This window comes from Rousettus aegyptiacus, unplaced genomic scaffold (genome assembly GCF_014176215.1).
Source record: "Rousettus aegyptiacus isolate mRouAeg1 unplaced genomic scaffold, mRouAeg1.p scaffold_m13_p_1, whole genome shotgun sequence".
Classification (NCBI taxonomy): Eukaryota; Metazoa; Chordata; class Mammalia; order Chiroptera; family Pteropodidae; genus Rousettus; species Rousettus aegyptiacus.
Window position 1 is genome coordinate 184,776,136 of NW_023416284.1, and position 21,616 is coordinate 184,797,751.

At 57.4% G+C, this 21,616-nt stretch overlaps 2 long non-coding RNA genes across 3 annotated transcripts; both read left to right on the plus strand.

The window, feature by feature from the left end:
* The first annotated feature begins 1,680 nt into the window (after window positions 1-1,680).
* LOC107518123 lies at window positions 1,681-5,236 on the plus strand. 2 transcript variants are annotated; one of them, XR_001598746.2, is made up of 5 exons: window positions 1,681-2,156; window positions 2,311-2,500; window positions 2,814-4,399; window positions 4,507-4,621; window positions 4,828-5,236. It is a non-coding gene; the product is annotated as an uncharacterized LOC107518123 (long non-coding RNA). The 2 variants fall into 2 exon arrangements; XR_004951606.1 differs by having other exon boundaries at window positions 2,814-4,621.
* Window positions 5,237-5,770: 534 nt separating this feature from the next.
* On the plus strand, window positions 5,771-8,313 carry LOC107518116. Its single transcript, XR_001598742.2, has 3 exons — window positions 5,771-5,937; window positions 6,619-6,906; window positions 7,477-8,313. It is a non-coding gene; the product is annotated as an uncharacterized LOC107518116 (long non-coding RNA).
* The last annotated feature ends 13,303 nt before the right edge of the window (window positions 8,314-21,616 follow it).

The window sequence follows — 21,616 nt, forward strand, 5'->3', positions numbered from 1 at the left end:
GGGCCGTTCAGGGAGAGACGGGGAGGAGCCAGCACAGGGTGGAGGGAGCCGCGTGGAGGTGGCCTGCACCCCGCACTCCGGGGCGTGCACCGGGTCCCGGGGCGATCGCGAGAGGGGTTTGGACGTTGGATTTCGACAGCCCCTGGAGAAGCGTGCCGCGAGGGGGCGCAGAGGAAGCGGAGCCGAGGGGAGTCTGGGGTTTTGCTTTTCCGAGTGGGTAGACGGGGCAGCATGCGGCACGCTGGTCACAGACCCCGGGGCCGGGAGCCTGTGCCGACCTCGGGCGGAGGGCGGCATCGCCACAGCCCTGCGCCGCAGAGGCTCGTCCGTGACCTGTGACCCGCGGGGCCCCCGCAGGGCCAGCCGGGCATCTGTTCAGGGCAGAGACGGTCGCAGCACGGGCAGGCGCGTGTGGCTTGTAGAGGAGTCTAGCTGCAGAGCTACCTCTCCAGCCAGTGGGGCAGGGTGAAGGTGACAGCCCAGAGGCACCCTCGGGTGCATGGCAAGCACGGAACCAATCACAGGGGCCTGAGGGAGGGGGGAGCGGGCGCCCTGCCAGCAAGTCCGGGCCCTGCGACCTCGAGGGCCTCGGGACACAGTGACAAAGCCAAAGTCATCCCGGGGGAAAAGCAGCGGGGGTTTCTTAGAGGCTCATTCACCCCCCGCCGAGAGCACAGGGCTCTGCCGGCTTCCTGTCAGCTGCCAAGTGCCAAGGTCAAAGGCGAGGGATCATTTTGAAACTCTGAACGCTCTTGGCTCCATCCCCAGTGTCTCGGCCCTCTGTGCAGAGTCCACATGGTTCGTGCCCGGAATGCAGTGTGCACGACTCTCCTCCGGCTCAGCCCATGCGAAGAGGCCGAGGAGCTGGGAGGCTCTGCCGCCTGGCTGATAACGACAATCATGAGGCCCCAAGTGCACGCAGACACTGTTCCAAGCGCCTCGTGTAAGAACTCACTGGTCAGCATCACTGAAGCCGTTTCTGTCCATGTTTTACGTGTGGGCAGCATGGGCAGCGAGCAGTCCCCATGGCCATGTGGCAAGGGTCCTGGGCGCAGGGATTCAGACCCAGGCAGTGCGGCTCCACACGGCTCTCTCTTAATCTTAGCTGCCTCTCATGAGCCAGAGCACTGGGTTACGGCTGCCTACGGAGTCCATCTACCCACTCAGTATCCAGCATCCAGAATCTACCTGCCCACCTATCCACCTGTCCATCCATCCATCCATCCACCCACCCACCCATCTGTCTGTCCATACACCCGCCCACCCACTTGTCCGCCAGCAACGCTCGGGGGCCCAGACCGGGCCCGTGTGCTCCTGTGCTGCCCACAGGCAGCTTCCCGGACGTCTGGGGAGGCGGGTGAGCCTGACTGCATGTGCACTCACTACTCAGCCTCCGGCCAGGGTTTGCACTCCCGGGCTGCGCTCTGTCCGGCCCAAGGCCAGGGAACCTGCTTCTGGTCCCGACGCCCAAACGCCCAAACGCAGAGGCGGCCAGACATGGCCGGGCGCTCAGTGCAGGGACAAGCGACCGCGACGCAGCCCGCGCCGGGCCGTGGGGAGCTCCCGGGCTCGGCTCCGCGGTGGCGGTGAGCGCGGCGCGTGCTCGGCGGGCTCACGTCTGCACTGGGGTGCGCCGGCTTCAGCCGTCCCTGGCTTAGCGTCGCCGTGTTGGGTGGCCTGGGTCCGTTTCTCCAACGACGGATCCGCCGAGAGCCGACAGCCGGGTTTCAGCTCCCTGTGAGTGAGTAAGCGCCGCGCCTTCCGACTCTCGCTGGCGACGCAAAACTGCGTTTAGATCCCTGGGAACGCCACGGACTCCAGCATGGCCGCTGGGGCCGTCACCCTCGCCCGGGCCCCGAGGGCAGGCAGCCGGGTCGTGGCTCTAGTCTCTTCGGCTCAAGTTCCCTGGCATCAGACGAGCCTGCCCGGCCCAGCTGCCAGGACGCAGGTCTCACCATAAACCCGAAACAACGCTTCTCCTCACAGGGTGGTCGCGGCGTCTGAATGTGAGTGGCGTGTGAGACCCAGGAGGCATCTCGCTCATCACCGCAGGATCTGCTGGCCGACCGGCCATCTCCTCAGCTTGTGCTGCTGCCGATGACCTCGCATCATTGGATCAGGGGTGCCACGTGCCCAGAGACCCTTGGACGCTGGAGGTTATCACCCGGGGAGGTGGCCGGGACCCTCTCCTGCCTGTTCGGTCTCCCTTCCAAGACCGGGGTGTGCCTCAGGCCCGTGGAGAGGAGCACCTTCGGGGCCAGCCCGAGCAGGGGGTACACTCTGCGTGGAATAGCCTTTCGTCTCCCCCAGGACAGCTGATTTTGTCACCAGCCGCCTGAGTTTCACAGCAGGCCGCCCCGGGACAGGTGGCCTCCCTGGTGAACAGACCACGCTTTTGACCTGGGCACAAATCCTCGGTCCATCAGGTGGCAGGATCAGCATGACTCGTGGAAAAGGACCAGGGACGACGCCTTCCTCTGCCCGTCTCAGCTGCCCACAGGTCCCTGGGCTCCTGTCCTAAGCGGTCATGATGGTTGTGAGCTAAAGGCCTCTCGGGGACCCAGCGACCACGCAGGGCCGTGGGGGGCTACACGGGGCTGGCGGCGGAGAGCCGCCGCGCCCACCCGCCGGCAGTGCACGGGGGGGGGGGGGAGGGGGACCGGGGGGGGGGGACGGGGGCGCCGGCTCCGCCCGCCACCGCCGCGCCCTGCCTCGCGAGTCTCTCCTTCCTGGCTGCTCTTTCCTCTCCAGTTCAGCCACGCCGTCTAAAAATGCACTCTTTATTTTTCCGAGTCCTTTCCTTTCTTGCCCAGGTTAAGATGCAACTCTAGAATCAGCACTCGGATGTGTGCGCGGCAACCCCCAGGGACGTTTTGCTGCTGCGGGTTTTCGAGGGGGACCGTCTCTCGATGCTCGCCCTCCTCCGCGATCACGGGGACGATCAGCCAGGCAGCTTCGCGGCCCAGCATCTCTGCCTCGAAGCTCAGCGTGAGCCTTCGTCACTGGATCGTCGCCTTTCGTTACCCGGCTGAGTTTTCTTTACCCACATATGTCATTTGACCTACTTTTAGAATTCTAAACATTCTTTAAAGTTAACGCTTCGCTTTATTATTATTATTTACTTTTCTCATTACACCACGAGTGTGCTTGCACATAATTTATTGAACGAGCTGGTACGTAGTCTTGCCTCATTTCTTCCCTTGAATATCGCCTTCTGCTTTCCGTTTCTTGTTTCGCATGTTCGTCCCCTCAGGACAGCGTGTGCGGCACCGTAAGGGCGGGGGAGGCTGCGCTCGAAATCGTCAACGATGACAGGACCTCTGCCCGGAAGGGGCTCGCGGTGCGGAGGATGGAGAATAGTAAACATAACAAGAAATAATCCATGTTTAAAGGCAATAAGGGAAACGCAGAGCAGGGGCGGACTCAGGAGCGGGGGGCCCCGGGGGGGCCACGGGAGCCGCTCTGAGATCCCAAGGAGACTCCTGGGGCAGGTCCCGCCCGCAGGAACTCACACGCAAGGACTTCCTGTCCTTGCTTTAGGGGCGGGAAGGTGACCTCCTTATGGTGCCGAAGGGCGTGCTGGCCCCTCGGAGGGTGGCCGTGACTGAGCACAGACCGGGCCGTCCACCCCCCCGCCCCCGCGACACCCGTTTCATTGGGGAGCCCGGGCGTCTGCACGCGCGGTTTGAAACGCTGAGACGGCTCCGGCCGCGCCGCAGCCCCGTCCGGGGGCGAGTGCTCTGGTCCTCACTGCGTCTGTTTCCAGCTCGTCAGCCGTAGCATTAAATTCTCTCTCCTGTTTCCTCCATGTCTGAAGCAAATATAAAGCTCTGGGGAAAGATATAAGGTGATCGATGTCCATATTTGTTGCCACATCCAGATATATATTGTCACGGGCCAGGCTCTTAGCACACAGGTGGCTTTTTCAGTGAGCAAGGTGAGCAGGGAGGTGGCTCTGACGTTCGCCCGTCACCGCCACCAAGTTCTAGGGCGCGGCCTGCGTACGCCGATGCCGCCGACAGCTCCGCAGTGGCCGGCGTGCTTGCCTCCGCCACGCCGGTGCCCACCCCAGGCTGCGTGTGCCGTCCGTGGGAGAGTGTGCTGTCACCTCCCCGCGAGTGCGGAGCCGTCTCCGTCGCCCGAGCGTATCGGGTCAGCGTTTGCCGGGAATGGACCGGCGAAGATTCTCGGGTGCCTCTGCCCTGTTTCCCTCTTCGACTGTTTAGAGGATTACAGGGGCAGAGGCCAAGGAACGCGGGGTTCCGCCCAGCGCTGTCAGCGTCAGCTGCCGTCGGGGCGCCGCGCGTGAGCTGGTGTTCCTGACGCCGTGACCCGGGTGTGTCCCGGGTGCTCGTTCCCGGTGGCCCTCGTTGGGCATTTGGTTTTCGTCTGTCCAGATGTGAGCATTCTGGTCACACGTCACCCTCCCGGCGTTTCCTATTTGCCTGCCTGAGGGCCAGGTGCAAACTTGGTTATTTCACTTCTTTGATTTGTCCTTTAAAATAGTGGTTCCCTGCCTTCGTGGCACCAGGGACCGAGGCTCCTATAAGACTCTGATGCCTGACGGTCTGAGGCGGAGCTGAGGTGGTGATGCCGGTGCTGGGGGCGGCTGCAGACGCAGGTGACGTTTCTCTTGCCTGCCCGCCACTCACCTCCTGCTGTGTGGCCTGGTTCCTAACAGGCCACAGACCGGTACCGGTCCACAGCCCAGGGGTGGAGGAACCCTGATTTAAAGAACCAAATTCAGTCCATTTTCTTCTAACCGAAGGTCTGATCATCCAATTTAAGCATTTTCTAATAAATGATCTGATTGTCTTTCTTCTGCAGCTTGCGCGCGGACCACATCCCAGCATGTAAACCGAGGCAGGCTTGCGGAAGACCGTGCGGCGAGGCTGTCGGCGGCCCCTCCGCAGTCTGCGGGCCGATCTTCCACGGACTGATGAGCACCGCAGCCGTCACACAGATCCCGAGTGTGTGGCTGTCCCTCTCAACTGTCTAAATATTTAGACTCATGGTATCTAAGCCTTACTATTTCTTTTCCCCGAGTACTTAGTTCCCAGCTTGGCCTATGAATAGCAAATGAGATCGTTTTGTTTATGCTGGAAAGTCTTTTTTGAGAAACACAGAGAATGGGATTTTCTAAAGAGGGAAGGAGACAGCTGAGCGGGGAGGCGGGGTTCATCTGCCGGGGAGCGCGTTTCACGCGGGGAGATGGGGCTCCAGGGTCCACGTCAGACCCACACCCACCACGACAGGCCCAGGATGGTATCAGCTGCCTGCTGGGGCCGTGCCCACGTGGACCTCTGTCCCGGGAGCCCTCTGCTCCCCTGGGAGTGGCCGCCACCTCCACCTACAGCCACGCACCCCAGGTCTCTGGCAGAGTGCATGCCCAGGCTCCGGGGTCCCAGGTGTGAACCTCGAGGACCCCACCCAGGGAGAGGGAGGGAGAGGTGGGGTCAGGAGGTCACTGCTATCCCGGAAGCTGCAGAGCAAAGGGCGCCAGGGTCGGGAGCCCAGGGACAGGGCGAGCTTTTCTGGGGACATGGACGCAGCAAAATGCAGCTTCAGGTAAAAAATGTAGAAGAATCTTCCCCCCAGTAAGTGCAAGTGAACTAGGTGGGCGGGTGCGACAGCCACCCGCTCCCGCCCCTTTATACTTCTAGGTGCGGAAAAACCCGCCTCCGGCCAGAGGCGGCATCCGCGCGGGGCGCCCCGCGGCCTCCGGGCGCAGAGGCCGGTACCCGGCCGCGCCGGGCCGCCGGGCCATCCGTCTGGTTCCGGAGACGCTGCCCGCAGCCTCGTCCCAGCACACGGGTGACGCCGATTCCTCGAGTCCTCACGTCGCCCGTCCGTGTCCCCACCTCCCTGTCCCCTGCAGGCTTCCGCTCGGTCCGCTTTCTCAGCTTCAGGCTTCGGCCTAAGCCTCTCCCCAGCCAGGTCAGACATTCCCTGCGACACGGGCCGCGCCTGCCCCTCAGGCGGCCCAGTGGTCACGGCCCCGCGCCGCGCGATGGCGTGGGGGGTCCAGTGCCCGCTTGCGGGGCGGGGGACATGGCCCAGGGCCGCGGAGCGCCTCGAGGCCCCGCGGGACTCCGCGCGGTCCTGGGAACGAGGCTCCCCAGAAAGCCAAGGGCAAGGCCACGGGAGGGGGTCCCCGCAGCTGGGCTCCCTGACCGCGAAGGCGTGGCTTCCCGTCCAGGTGGTAAGGGGACCACAGAAGCCCCTACACCCCCAATGCGGGGAGGAAGCGGGGGCTGCGGGGTCCGGACACAGGGGATCCCCAAGGGGGCTTGCGCCCTGGGCGGCGACGGCCTGGCCCAGCGCCGCGGGAAGCGGGGCGACCGTCCTCCGCCAAGGGCACGTGCGCCCGGTCGGGGACGCGGAGCTGGCCCCGCAGGCCCCGCCCCCGCCACGCCGGGCGCTGCGTCCCCTGCGCGCCCCGCGCGCTCTGGGTCCGCCCAGCCCGCGGAGAGCTGGCCCCCCGGGCGGCCCCCCGCAGCTGCGACGCCAGCCGCTGAGCGGTCTCAGGACTCGCTCTCGGCGCACGGCGCGGTGTCCCCTGGGTCAGGGGACCGAGCCTGCACACGGGAAGGTCAGGAGTCTCCGCCTCTCGTGCAGAGAGACTGCAAGGTCACGAGTCACGTCTGGGGCTGTGCTCTCTGGCCACGCGCCCCAGCGGACGCCCAAGCGAGCATTGGCTCTCGGCTCTGTGGCCCAACGCAGCTAGTCCTGGGAACCCCGGCAGCAAACGCCCGCCCTTCCCGCGGCAGACTCAGGAGTGCCCGGCGCTGCACCCGCCCCGCTGACCGAGAAGGCGGCCTTTCCCGGGGCCAGTTCCCCGTTTCAGCCGAGGCAGGCCCCGGGTTATTCCAGCCCCCAGGGCGTGTCCTGTTCTCCATCCCGGAGGTGAGAGAAGCAAGCATGGGGGGGAGGGGACGACTCAGCTCAGGGGAAACGGCGGGGTCTTGCCCCCGCCCCCAACCCTGCACCTGGCTGAGGAACGTGGACAGCGGGTGGGGGGGGGGAACGGGGAGCACGTGTGGCTGGGCGGGGAGCAGAGGCGAGAAGGAGAAATCGGAGGGGGCATTTTGTAAACTGTATAAATGTCTAACCAATGTACCGTACGCTGGAAGCTAATAAAATAAAGGAATTAATAAATCGATTGAAAACCCACCCCCCAATGTAGTAGTAGTCGTGAACCCTAACCGAGCTGCCGTGCGTACGTCCCTGTCACTGGTGGACGCTGGCTCCGCCCCTCCGTGTGGCTGAAAGGGCCGTGACTTGTAAAACCTTAGTCGCGCAGTGACCCAAGTTTTAACCAGATGCGTTTGTCCTTGGAGTGAACATCCAGCTCCTCAAGATTACCCTTGAAACTACCTCCTTCCCCAAAGGTCAGCTGACCTCAATCTTCCTTCTGTGAACAGGTGAGGCAAGTGTTTTCTGAATTACTCATTTTGAACCTTTCTTTCTGTTTAGAAAAAAAGCGTGGCTCGCTGCCAGCGTTCGTGTAGGAAGGCTACGTTTTCTAGGATCGGGCGTTTTCAGCGACGGGGGATGACTGTCTTATGAATGGAAACACCACCACTGAAAGCCGAATGTGAGGAGTATGACGTCGTTTCTTTCCAGAGACTGTCGACTCGCTAGAGCCAAGCGAGAATAGCAAACCTCGGGCGAGGCCGGGGCTGTAATCAGCCGCGAACGGAAGTGGGGTGACTTAGTCACATACCTGTTCGGTCGCTGTTTCACAAGTGTGTCTTCTACCTACAGCTGAGATCTAAGCTCCCAGAAGACAATCTTTTAAAAAAATGCCGCGCCTCCTTTGTGTTCGTGATCTGAGGTCGCACAGCAGGTCGCCCCCAATGCAGTGGCTTAGAAAGGATGATAATCATCACCGCCTCTCGTTTCTGTGGGCAGGAACGCGGGGCGGGGCGGGGGACAGAGCAAGGATGTCCTGTCCCTGCTCCGTGACGCCGGGAGCCGGAACCATCCTCAGGGCCTTTCACGCCCATGTGGAGTTGCCGGCTCCCGCGTCGGTGCATGCGGGCGGCAGCTGGCGGCCTCGCTGGACTGTTGGCCGGAACACCCCCACGTGGCCACTCCATGTGGCCTGGGCTCCCGCACGCCACGGCGGCGAGGTCCGGACAGAGCCGGGCAGAAGCCTTCTCCCGCAGAGGACGTGGCCTCCAAAGCCACGCACCGTCGCTGCCACCAAAATCACCGATCCCGCGGGACTGAAGGGGCGGAAACGTCGGCCCGCCCGGGCCTGGGGAGCGTCAGCTGCAAGCCGAGTCCCGGGAAGAGTGTGTAAGGCAAGTGAAGTGGGGGTGCGGGCCCCTCCGAGAACTGCGAACGCTCCAGAGCTCCAGACGGTCCCCTCGACAAAGGCGAGCGCGTGCACACGCGCCGGGGGACGGAGGCGGGACTCCCTTCCCGGAGACGGTTTTCCCAGCCATGACGTGGACCGGGGAGCAGCCCAGGCTGTCACACACAGTCACCGTCTCTGTTTCCCTCGCGAGACTCTCCCCGCCGGGTGGCGAATTCCCCAAAGGTGGACACCGCGTCTTGCATCCTCTAAGAGCCAGCGACACGGGGACCTCTGCCCTCAAAACCCCCAGATCTCGCCGGCGGGAGGGGCCCAGCTCGCGCGCCCTGGGATGGCAGTGAACCGTGAATTAATTCACTGCGTTATTCTCCCTCCAGGACTGGGAGCCATCTTTGCCTGGAGGGGAAAAAAAGAGCCAGCCTTTCAAATATCTCGTTTTTGAACACGTTTTGTAAATTCAAAAGGACGCCCCGGAACGTGCTGTGAAATCAAGTAAAAGCTGGTGCACTCAGTAGTGGCTTCACGCAAGTTTCCCTTTTACACACCAGGGGATTTTTGCCCTTTTAGACGAAATAACTCATTAAAATCTCTGTTGTACGTTTCCTTTGAAAGCACAGAGACGAGAGCGGTCCAGACAGCAATATAAATTTTTTAACGTTGATGCTGGCCCCGAAATGAGAGCTTTCTGATTTTGAAAATTAAACTTCCCATTGGCTGATGGAAAAGGAAGGGTTACATCTAAAAGGCGTCTGGAGGTTTACATAAAATCTGATAATGAAATCGAGCTTCTTTAACTACTCGAGCATTATGAAGACGGAGGATGTTTTCCCATCAGTCCCGAGCTGGGAACCCTACCAAGGCTCCCCTGGCACCCCACGTGACGCCGTGATTGTCTTTAAATGAATAGGCTTCCTCTCTGCGCCCCTTGCTGGCTCCTCGTTTTCAAGCAGCGCCATCGGCGTGACATGCGTGGATCTGGCGCTCACCCTCCTCCTGGTGTGCAGGCCGCGGCGAGGACTTCGTCTCTCGCGGAGCCACAGAAGTCAGGCTCGCCGAGGAAAGAGGCAGGAGGAGCCTCACCTGCTGGGTGACAAAGGAGAACTGGGGTGACTTTCCCAGACAGCTGCCTCCCTGACACGGCCTGTGCTGCTGTGCTCAGTGTCACAGACGGGGGCCCGTGTCAGCTACTGGCCCCTGCAGCCGGGTCTTCATCCGTACTTCGCAGACATGCATTTTGGCGGAAGGTCAAGATGTAGGTGCAGAGATTTACCACAACTATTTCTCACTTTCAAGAGCTGCAGTCGACAGCCAACATGACCCTCAGAGAAATAACCTACTCCCGGAACCCACCTCGGAATTTACCCCCGTCCCCTTTCCCCACCCGTCCAGCCTCCCCGAGGCCCGCCTCCTACCTCAACAAGAAAAGAACTGGGCAAGAAAAACGGTGGTCGCGAAACACTCGCACACGCCTCACTTCCAACCCACCTGCACCAGGCACGTTGGCTCTAACGAAGCCCACCCAAGACCAGACCGCACGTCCAAAAACCGAAAACTGAATTTCACGGTTTCAGCACTCAAATCCATTACGCAAAGAGCGTTTCAGAAAATAACATCATTTGATTAACAACTATGAAAAGATTATAGTATATACATTACATAGTAACTACACATTATGTATAACTTAGTTATATATAATAACTATAAGTAGATAATAATTACTATAGAATAAGAGATGTTGCATGCATATATAATAGCTATAAGGAGTCAGATATAAAACAGAAAATGTCAGTGGCTATTTATGTGATCTTTTGATGGAGAAAGGCCATCTTTATAACACACAAAAACAAAGATGGAACCATAAACTGAGCAGTAACAGATTTTATGCCTAAAAATGTAAAATCTCGAGATGTCAACTTTTCAATTAACAAAGTTGAAAGAAAATTTTAAAAAATAGCTGAAAACTTTTGCATTATATATTAAAAACAAAGCATTAATAGTTCTAATGTATTTGATTATTTTTAAAATCAATAAGTAAAAGATAACCCTCATGAAAAAAATGAACAGGCATTAATTCATTAAAAACACATTAAAAATATATCAAATAATATATAACTTCTCTAGAATTCACAAAAATATATCAAAAAATTGGAAATCAGTGTGTCATTGAAAAATTTGTATTTGTTTTTTAATATGTTTGATAAAGGGTTTTGGTTTTTGTTTTTGTTTTGGTAAGATCTGATAAACCAGACATTCAAATACAGGTGGAAGGAATATAAATTTATACAACTTTTCTAGAAGTTTTTGCACTATTTACCAAGAGGCTTAACAATTTCATACGCTATAATCCATTTATTCTAGTTCTGCGGCTTTCAGGAAAGATCAGAAACGTGTAAAGTTTTGGGTTAAGGACATTTGCTGTAGCACTATTAACCACGAAATGGTGGGCTCCAAAAATTTGGGAACACACGGGAGAAATTAGTTGTGTTTCTTCCCATTTGATAGAAAACTGCACAGCCGTTTAAACAAACGTGATTTTGAAAAATGTATCGACTTTGGAAAATGCTGATGACAATACGAAGAGAAAAAAGCGCTGTAAAAAACGATGACTTCACCATCAGTGTGTCTCAGAATTACCTGTCTCTGTGTTTATTAGCAGTTTCACACACCGATTCTAACTTATTCCTTCTCCACTGTGAATCACCAGTATGCTGTATTATCCCAACTCTATTGCATAGAAAAAAAGATTGAAATCAAATCCACAAAGTATGAAATGTGTTTTTCTCTTCCCCTTAGATGGTGGAATTAACAGGCAATTTTGTTTCTGCCGCAAACACATTATTTTTCCAAATTCTCAATAATATGCATTTATTACATTTATAATTGAAAAAGGAGAGTTTTTTTAAATGTAAAATAAAGTCCTTAATCTGGGATGAGATATGCTGCTAATACTTTTTTTAAATTCCATTTCTTAAATCGAATTTAAGGTAATTTAATACCCGAGCACACGGCCGTTTCCATAGCACATGGAGACCATAAAATTGCTTGTACTTGTATTGATGCTTTTCACTATTTTTTAAATTGATAAAAATTTTCCAGGCGAAAATGGAAAGTTAAATCCATCTCCAGTGTTTTCCTTACTAATTTAACATCTCTCTCAGATAATACACACTGACATTTTTTTAACTTAACTACATTTTTGTTGAAAAAAATTTTTAAACAGGGTCAGGCAGTTAAATGATTCATAATTTCTTCTCTTCCTACTTCTATTTCAAGAATCTGAAATCGGTTCCTCGTATCACAGATCACTTGACACTCTGGGGACAGAGTTCGCTGCTCAGCGTGGGAAAGCCGTCGGCCATGCGGAGGCCTCGAAGAGCATATTTATGTGAGTTACCAATAGCGCGCAATCAATCGAGTTATAATTATCTTAAAATGGTTTGTGCTCTTCTCTATCAAAATCTAACCCATCGCTTAAAACTCGAAGACTGGGGTCCATATATATGAGGGAACATCACCCGGCCCTGAGAAGAGATGGAAGACTGCCATTCGCAAGAGCATGGGTGGACCTGGAGATAATCGTGCTGAGCGAAATAAGCCGGACGGAAAAAGGTGAAAACCGAGTGATATCACTCAAATGTGAGATGTGAACCTAAGAGCAGCAAACGAACGGGACAAACAAATATAGACTCACAGACATGGACCATACACTAGTGGTCAGCAGGGGCGGAGGGAGGGGCAGGCAGACGGGGCAGCGGGGTCAGATACGTGGTGACGGGAAGACACCTGACTGTGGGCGGTGAACGCGCAGTGTGAACACACACGCGCCTTCCCGTAGAAGTGTGCGGATGACGCCTCCCGGGTCTCGGTCACCGATGTCACCGTAAAAGAACAAACGGACAAAAGCCTGGCAGACCGGAACCCCGGGCCCCCGGCCGCCGCGGCTCGCGCGTCCCCAGCCTTGCGCCGCGTGCACCCTGGTTGGCCCGGGTCCCGCAGCGAGGGCCCCTCCTCCGGGCGAGCCCGCTGCGCCGTGCGGCTGCCACCGCGGGGCTGGCGCCGTGTCCGTGTCCGTGTCCGTGTCCGGCGTGACGCGCGGGGCCCCGGCGGCCGAGACGCTGCGCTCGGCGGCGCTTGGTGCCCGGGCGCGCGCGCTCGCAGGGCGCTCGGGGTCAGGGTCGGCCGCGCCCTCCTCGGGCTGCGGGCGCCAGCGCGAGCTTGAACTTGGCCTCGTGGCCGGTCCGGCCGGCGCCCGCGGCCCTGCTGGGCGCTGCCCGCACGCCGCCCGCCCTGCTTTCCCCGCGCGGCCGCTCGATTCCACCACGGTGCGTCCCGGGCCTGGCCGCCCCGCCCCGCCCCCGGGCGTCCCCGATCCTGGACTCGCGGCTTGTCCGGTTCTCTGCTGGGCCTGCAGCTGTGATATCGTCTCCCTGGTGTTGAAATCAACCCGTGTTTTCTAAACGAAACTAAACATGGAGCATTTGTAAGGTGGAGCCTCACGACCTCGCCTGTGGACGGTCAGCATCGCCCGCATTTCTCTGCAGACACCTGTCACGGGGACTGTGCCCGTGGCCTCCGCTCGTCCACAGCGCCAGTCTCCGGGGTGCCACACTCACCCCCCCAGAGGAGCTGGGGCGCTGCGGCCGATTCATGAAGGGGCCACGCAGCCACGTCCACTGGTAATGTTTTCCTCTTTACGCAGAAATTGAATTTTATTGTTTCCTTTTTAATCTTCTAAAATGATGTGCTTTTGAGGAGAAAATCAGCATAAACTAAGAGGACCGCTGCTGGGACTCTGGCAGGGGCCGTGTCAATGAACCTTCCAGCCACGCCGCTAGGGACGCGGGCTCCGGGCAGGTCCCAGGCCAAGGTCACCCGGCGGCCACGCCGCGAGGCTGGAGCTAGCTCTCGGGACCCAGGCCCTCACTGCCGTCCCGTGGGGCGTCAGAGGTGCGGCCCCTTCAAAGCACGCTGTTGAGCTTTTTCATCCGACCCTTTCTGATTTCCCACAAACCATCTCTGTGGAGCGTGGGGGTGTTCCGTGCTGAGGGCACACACAGAAGTGTGGAGGCCCGCGCTGGGGACATGGGTGGCCCAGGGTGCCACTGTCCTGCGGGGACTCGAACACCAAGTCGCGGAGCCGCCCTGCGGTGCAGAGGGCCTGCAGGGGGGACCAGCTGGGGCTGTTCCTGCCGCGGGGCCGGGCAGGCCGTGCAGAGCTGATCTGCCTGGGCGTTTCCCAGGGGTCCTGCTGATGGCCAAGCACAACAGTGGGGACACCTCGGGGCAGCGGGCGCCCGGCCGACCAGAGCGCTCCCCACCCTCTTCCGGAGCTCGGAGAGGCGACCGGGAGGGAGGTGACGAAGCCCAGGGGACCGGGACAACGAGCCCCCGTCTGCAGTCTGAGCCGGGCCCCGTGAGCAGTGCCACGCCTGGCGGAGTCCCCTGCCGTCCGCACACAGACGGATGAGTGGGTCTCAAGCCCGCGGCTGAGCCCAACACGCGGTGTCTGCCAAGTCAGTCACCCACCCAGGGAGTTTCACCGTCGTGGGAGTGGCTCGACTCGGAGATCCCTATTTTTAGCTCAATGATATACTTCCTCATGCAATTGAAGCAAACTGAAATCAACCTTCAGGAAGTTAGAATTATAAGAGTAGGGCCCGTCGACGTCACCAAAATCTGAATTATAAAATGTTAAGAGAAATGTAATTTTGTTGCTTTTAAACTCTGTAAATGGTGTGAGGATGTCAGTGAATAAAAGCGGGGTGACTCGTATGGAAGGTCCTCTGTGCGTCTGTCCTCGGCCGATGGGCCCGAGTCTTAAACGTGCTGACAACCAGCCACGGGTCCGAACCAGGACGCTGGGCTGTCGGTGAAGCCTCTCTGTTCGCTACTTATTTGTGATGTCGTGGGCTCGTCTCTCCGACCAGGTGTTAGGGCCCCAAAGCCAGGGACCCTGCGCGCCTCCGTGAGAGGCGCTTGAAGTTGTCCCCTGCTGGTCACCGCATCGAAGCCCCGAGTTCCCACACGACTGGACTTGGAGACGGGGCCTCTGAGGCGGTGACTAGGCTGAAGGGCTGCCCTCCGCCTCCCGGCAGGGACGGCCCAGCCAACATGTGCATCTGGCATGGTTTCCTCGAACCCTTTGAAAGCAGGCGTCTCGGGAGGGACTTGCACAGCCACCATCCCCGGCCGCCGCTGGAACCACATCGGCCCCTGACACGGGTCAGGCCGCGGCGCGGAGGTCACGGCTCGTCCCGCAGCTCCTGGGGACGGAGCCCATGTCCTTCCTGTCCCCCCGCGTGTTCCTGGCTCGGCGACGGTCCGCAGGGCTAGCGAGACTTGGTCGCGGGAGCAGGAGCAGCAGAGCCGTGGCTGCGGCCTGCCCCTCCCTAGGCGTGGCCACTCCGCGCGGACGGTGGTGGACAGGCTGCCAACCAGCGGCGAGTCATCCCGTAAACCCTTTGAACACCACAAGCCCTGCTTCCAACGGAGAGGTGTCCCAGCAGCCCGGCGGGGGTGGCAGCGGCCCGCTGTGGGGGCTGACCGGCGGTCGGGGAGCGTGGCGCCCTCACCACAGGTCACCACGGGGTCGCACGGGGGCTGGGCGTGGGCCGCCGAGCGGGCCCCGGGCGGGCTCGTGTGAGGGGGCCGCCGGCGCGTCTCTGATCGGCTGGAATATTTTAAAGCGTCGCGTCCAATGCAGGCCTGTGATTAAGGCGAATAAGAATTTAAAGCCGAACACAATTTCTGAGGATCTCTTCCTGTAAGTGTGGTCTGCGAATTACACTTCCGCGGTGGTCTGGGGCTGGCCCGGCCGGCCACGCGCTCCCTTTGTCCCTGCTTCCCGGAATACGTCAGGGCCAGGGTGCGACTTGTTACTCTGCCCAAGCGTCCTCTGTCAAGGTCGTCAGGGCCCCGGGCCTGGTGTCCTTGATCAGCCCCAGGAATGCACCGGGCAGTGACAGCGAGCTCGGCCCCACAGAGCCCACAGACCGCCCGGGAAGCAGGGCTCGTGCGAGCAGGCGCATGTGACCCGCACCTGTCGTGATTTAGGGCTCCACCACGGCGCACCTCAACCATGCCCCCCCCCGCCCCGGCTATGATGACACGGGAGAGACAGTGACGAGGGCCCAGCCGGAGTCCTCTCACTCTCCGCGTCGGCGGGTGCGGCGCCGGCTCAAACCCCAAGGGTCGGTCTGGAGCCCCGACTCGCGGCTCCTGCAGCACGGGGCAGGGCCTGCGTGGGGGCCCCTGGCCTCGTCCCCGCCCCCGAAGTCACTGGGTCACTCCGGGACCTCAGACGCCGTCTCCGTCCGTCGGCTGCCGGGGGGAGGCATTCGTCCCCAAGCCCCGCACGCTGTCGAGTGCTCGTCCCCGCGGCCCCCGCCTCCGCGGCACGTGTTAGGACGCGTCATCTTCCGTCTACCCGTGGCTCGGTCGCCGTCCCCCTCATCCACGTGGGGGCCCCGGGCGCTGCCTGACACGTGGTCGCTGCTCGGCACACGCGTGTGGGCGGGTGAGTGGGTCACGCAGGCCCGGGGAAGGTGGCACCCCGCTGCCCGCCCCTGCAGCTCAGCACATTCCTTCCCGTGTCCAGGGCACACCGGTTCTGCCGAGACTCTGTCACCACACCTGTGCAGGTGTCCACGCCCGCAGCTTCCCAACCAACCTGTCCTGCAGGTGCAGAGGCGCCCGCGGTGGCCCAGAAGTCGCCGTGCGTGTGTGGGGCCGGGCCTCGTTCCCCCACTGGGAGGCGGCCCGGGCGGGCGGCGGCCCTGTGACGGAGTCCGGGCGGGGACGCCACGGTTTCGCACAGCCGAGGCCCTGCAGCTCGGGGTCCCCGAGGCCTCCCTCCACACTCAGCAGGTGTCCGTACTTGTGCTCCCCCGACACAGACCTTCCACACGCGAAGGCCGGAGACCCGTGTGCGTTACGGGTACGCGTTCAAGGGTTCCCAGAGCTCAAGTCAGACAGACGATGGGTGGACGGACAGGGCTGTTCGCCAGGACCGTGTCCCCAGGTCCACGAGACGCCCTCGGGAACTGTCACTTTGGAGGCCTTTCTCTGTGAACAGACAGCCGGAGAGACAGACAGCTGAGCTGCCTCGTCGCCGGCCACAGCCCTGGGGACAGCCCCGCGCTGGCACCCCGTGGCAGGCCACCCGCACCGGGAAAGCTCGCCGTGCAGCACAGGGGCAGCCGCGAGCCGGGGCAGCAGGAGGGGCGGGGCCTTTGCCCGGGCTCCGTCCTGCGTCTGGGCTCACGGGGCGCGCAGTGGCCAGCTCGGCTATAACTCGGTCACCGTCCTGGTTCCAGCTGCTGTCACCTCCCACATTAACCACCTGCTTTGAAGGGACCCGGCCAAGCCCTGCGTGGCCTCTGGGCCTCCAGGCCGCCGGACCTGCTCTTCCTGATCCGCCAGGTCCGAGGACCTCACGGTGCCAAGGCCGGGACTCAGCTCCGCCCAGCCGGGGTGGGGGGGGGCGGGGCTGACGCTAACACGCTCCTGGCCATGTGGCAAGTGAAGAAGCCGTTGGAGGGGCGAAGAGGCGCCAGGGTGCCGGCCCTGTCAAGGCAGGAGAAAGCGGCCTGTGTGCACAGCCTGCTCACGGGAAAACCAAGGCGAAGGGCCAAGGTGCAGGCCCGCGGGGAGGCGGGGAGGCGTTCGGCTCCACCCAGCCCCCCCCCCCCCAGCCCAAGGCCCAGCCGCGTTAAGCCACGTTCTCAGCTAACAGAGAAAGTGCCCTTCCCGTTTTGCATTCCCGGTGTTTCCTTCCCAGCAGTAAGCTACGACCACCACAACCTCAACAGGCGTGGGGGGCCCGTCACAGACCAAGAAGGAGACTCAGGTCGTCGCGCACACACTGCAGACTGGATCCAAGGACGCGCTTTCTGGGAGTGGTGCTGGCGGCGAAAATCTCCAAAACAGTTCATCAAGACGTTTTCTCAATGGAACTTAAACATCAAGGAGAAGTCGGATGACTTCCTCGAGCAGACGTTACCGTAAAATGCTTTGACAAAGAAGAAGTGCTCTTTCGTGCGGCTTACGATTTCAGGATTTCCCTGTGAGATTCTTACAGGAAGCTCTGGGTAAGACTTTTTAAGCAGTGTACACTCTCGTGGGCCGTACTGCTACGGTGAGGGATGGATAACCAACGCCGGCAGACGTCTTGCGGGCGAGGAGACCATCGGTGCTACACGTGCCCATTAAAAAAAGAAGCAATTAAATGTCTACAAAAGGATCAGAAAGAAAAAGTAGTCAAATTTTGCCTAAGCTTAACCACCTCAGGCAGTGAAAGCCACAACAGGAAACCGCCCTGACCACAAGGCATGACGTTTACCACGCACGAAACACGGTTTGGGCCGCAGACAGGGTGGGATTTTTTCCTCCAGCTTTATCGAGGCATAGTCAACATGCAGTGAACTACCCACAATTTAAAGCGTACAATCTGCTGGGTTCTACCGTATGTGCACATCCATGAAAGCATCGCCGTGATCAAGGCACGGCCTCGTGACCCGCCGCGGTTCCCAAATATTCTTTCGATGACTTTATAGAGTGAGTATGGTAACGGTTTTCATTAAGAAAAAAAAAAAAAAAGTTGTTTTATAACGTGGATAAACCTTGAAAACATGATACGAAATGAAAGAAGCAGTCGCCAAAGCCCGTGTGTCGCGATTCCTTCCATGCGAAATGCCCAGAGCAGGCAGGAGAGTGGGAGGAGGGTTGGTTACGAGGGGCAGACGGAGAGCGACGGCCCCCGTGGCCAGTCTCCTTTGGGGTCAGGACGACGTTCTGGAATTAGTGGTGGTAGCTGCAGAGTCTGTGATCACACTAGGAACCACTGAATCGTACACCTTTAAAGGCGAATTTTGTGGTGTGTGAATTACATCTCAATAAAGCTGTAATGTTAAACAATTTGTTGAGCTTCCTGAAAAAAATACCGACAGCCCATCTTCCGCTCTAATAATTTTAGCCTCTTCATCTTCTCAATCAGACACTCATGGTCCCCATTATTTTGTGGCCCCCATAGGTGATCGATACTAATACATAAAACCAAGACTTGGCTCTTCGAAAAGATTAATGAAACCGATACATCTCAAGGCACAAACAAGATCAAGAAGAAAAAGAGATTTCACTTACAGGTCCCGCACACCATCACAATGATTTTAAGATGATATTACAAATAGCTTTCGGTGAATAAATTTGAAAATTCTGATGCCCAAAAGTGAAACTTACCGATAATGACACAAAAAGAAATAGAAAATTCAAATAATTCTATAACTATCAAAGGAATTGTATCTGTACAATTTCCACTTTCCCCTAAAAAACAAAACTCCAGGCCCAAGTAATTCTACCTAATGTTTAAATGGGTTGCAGGTCAGAGAAAAGGAAAAAGGGATAGTTCCCAATAATTTTTATGAGACCAGCGTAACTTCTACATCAGATCTAATGAGGACAGTGTAAGAAACAAAAATGATAGGCCAATCTTCCTTGTGCATATGGATGTAAAAGTTACAAATAAAATATTCGCAAATCGAATATAGCGATGTGTAAAATGGAGAACACATCACCAAATTTGGGGCTCATTCCTGGGAGTAGCATATTAATGTAAGAAAAGAGGAAAATTATATGATCATAGAATTGATAAAGAAAACACACTTGAAAGAATTTAAGTCCAATTATGATTTAAAAAAGAAAAGCTCTTAACAGCGAGGAACAGAGTGGCCTTGATTACTAGGATAGAAGGTTTCTTTAAAGGTGGGGACAGAGCGGAACACCGTGGTCGTGGTAAAGGGGACCTAAAAACGCACATGAGAGCGAAACGTTGACCCCTCTCCACCTGCGATCGGACAGGGCACCACGACGCTTGGAGTCACCACCTCTGTCCCCGTTAAGCTGCCGGTCCTCGCCAGTGCAGCAAAGACTCGAAGGTCAGAGACAAGGTGACAAAGCGGCCATGATTTGCAGATGAGGTGACTGCGTAGGGAGAAAACAAAATTAAGAGAATGAATAAGTGAGTTTAGAGAAGTTAGTAAACACAAGGTCACTGTTTTAAAAATCAATCGTGTTTCTGTGCACTACCAACAAACAGTTGGAAAATGAAATATTGAAAGAGATATTTACGATAGCGTAAAATGCATATTTAGGGGCCGAATCTATAAAAGATGCACAAGGAGTACACAGAGAAAACTACAGAACAGGATTGAGAAAAATAAAAAATCTAATTAAATGGAGGGAGGGCTATACCACGTACATGGATTAGAAATGTTTTCATTAGAAATATATCAATTCTTCCACCTTGATCTATAAATTCAATGCCATTCCAGTAAAAATCCCAGGCAGATTTTTTTTGTATGTGTGGCAATTAACATGCTGATTCTATAATTTACTTAGAAACACGAAGGCTCAAGAAGAATCCAAAAAAAAAAAAAAATTTATAAAGAGACCACGGTGCATGGACTTAGTTTACCAGACATCGAAATTTATTCTAAAGTCTCAGTAATTAAGGCAGGTGTTTTTGCACAAGGATAGGCACATCGACCAAAGAAACAGAATAATCGGTTCGGAGACACTCCGAGGCTTGATTTATGGCACAGACGGCAGCACGGAAGAGTCATGGAAGGGTTTGTTGTTTTTTTTTTCAGTAAATGGTGTTTCAGAAAAATCAGATAGCAACAGAGAAGAATATAAAACTGAACTCCTACCCTAAAACTATACTCAAAAATTAATATCAAGTCTACTGTTTATCAAAGTGTTGAGAGTTAAACAATAAGACTTTGAGAAAATCGTACAAGAGAAAGCCTTCAAGATTTTGGGATAGAGAAAATTTCTCAAATAAACATAAATAAAGCACTCACCATAATGCGCGTGCGCCTGCAGCCGGCGAGCCTCAGTCCGCTCCTGAGCACCTGCCAACCGCCGCCGCCCAGGACGCCCAGGGACACCCGGGAGCAGCACCGCCCTCCGCCGTGGGAACCAGGCCGCCGTGCGACGCCCGCTCACGGCAACCTGCAGCAGCCACACTGCGTGCTGGGCGACCTGCAGCAGCCACACTGCGTGCTGCGACACTACGTGCGCGCACAGCCACCAACCCGAAGAGCTGCCGCCACTCGCAACCACCGGACAGGTGAGGCGTGCACGCACCCACGTGCAGACACTTTTGAGCAGTAGAAGCCGAACACGCACACACGAGCGTGTTGTGGGATTCCGTGTTTATAAACTGCGAAACCACAAGAGCAAGATGGAGTAACCTGCGACACTGGAGCGCGCCAGGGTGCCCGAGGCGGGCGAGGCGGGGGCCGGGCACGGGGAGGGGCCCCGGGGCGCTCCGCCCGCCGTCTTCGCGGCGCGTTTGCGTGGCGTCGATGGAGTCGCACACTTACGTGAGCTGCACACGAAGCTGAAAGCCGTACGGCCACATGTGATTAGGGGACGACCACGTGGTGCGGCCCGTGGCGCGTCGGCTCAGAGGACGGCGAGCTGTCCTGGCTCCCCGGGCGCGGAGGGAGGCGAGGCAGAGGTCGCAGAGCGGGGCCCCGACGCCGTGAGGTGCCCCGCCCCGGGGGCGCAGCGCCCCGTGAGCGTGGGCCGGGCCGCCGCCGCCGCGCCATGCCTGCTGCACCCCGCGCCCTTCTGCCCGCACCGGGGAGGGGACCCGGCCATCGATCGTGCTTCTCCCCGAAGGCACGGAACCGAATCCATAATTCTGGTCTACTTCAATCTATGAAAATGCAGTTGTAAAATAAAAAGTACTAATTCAGCTTTTGTTCCTAGAGTCGTTTCCTAGGCAACAGAATGAGGGCTAATCCTTTGGTCCAAATGTGGAAACCTCCAGATGACTTCGGGGAAGGGCTGCTGCATCTTCAGAATGAATTACAATTATAAACGTCCCAGATAGTGCCGTGGTGCTTGGCCAGTGGAAAGCCTCGAGCCTCTCACTTTGGACCAGAACCCTCTCTCTTCTGGGCTGGTTTTCATCGCCCTTCCAGAAAAGCTGTGAGATGGGACGTCTTTTTGGTTTCCACAAAGAAAGAACAGTCAAAGCAAGTCTTAACTGATGAGCATTTGACATTTTCTCGTCTTTTCCTTCTCTTAGTGCTTGTTGGTTTATTAGCTGATACCGATGATTCCAATTCTGCTCAGATGGAGTCCCCCCATTTCTCCTGGGTTACCCGCTTCACGCTAAAAGCCTTGGCTGTAACACGGCCAAGAAGCACACCACGCACAGGAAGGAAGTCGGAAGAGAGCCTGCCGCAGCGACCCGGGGACTTAAGGAACGGCGTCGTGGGAGGC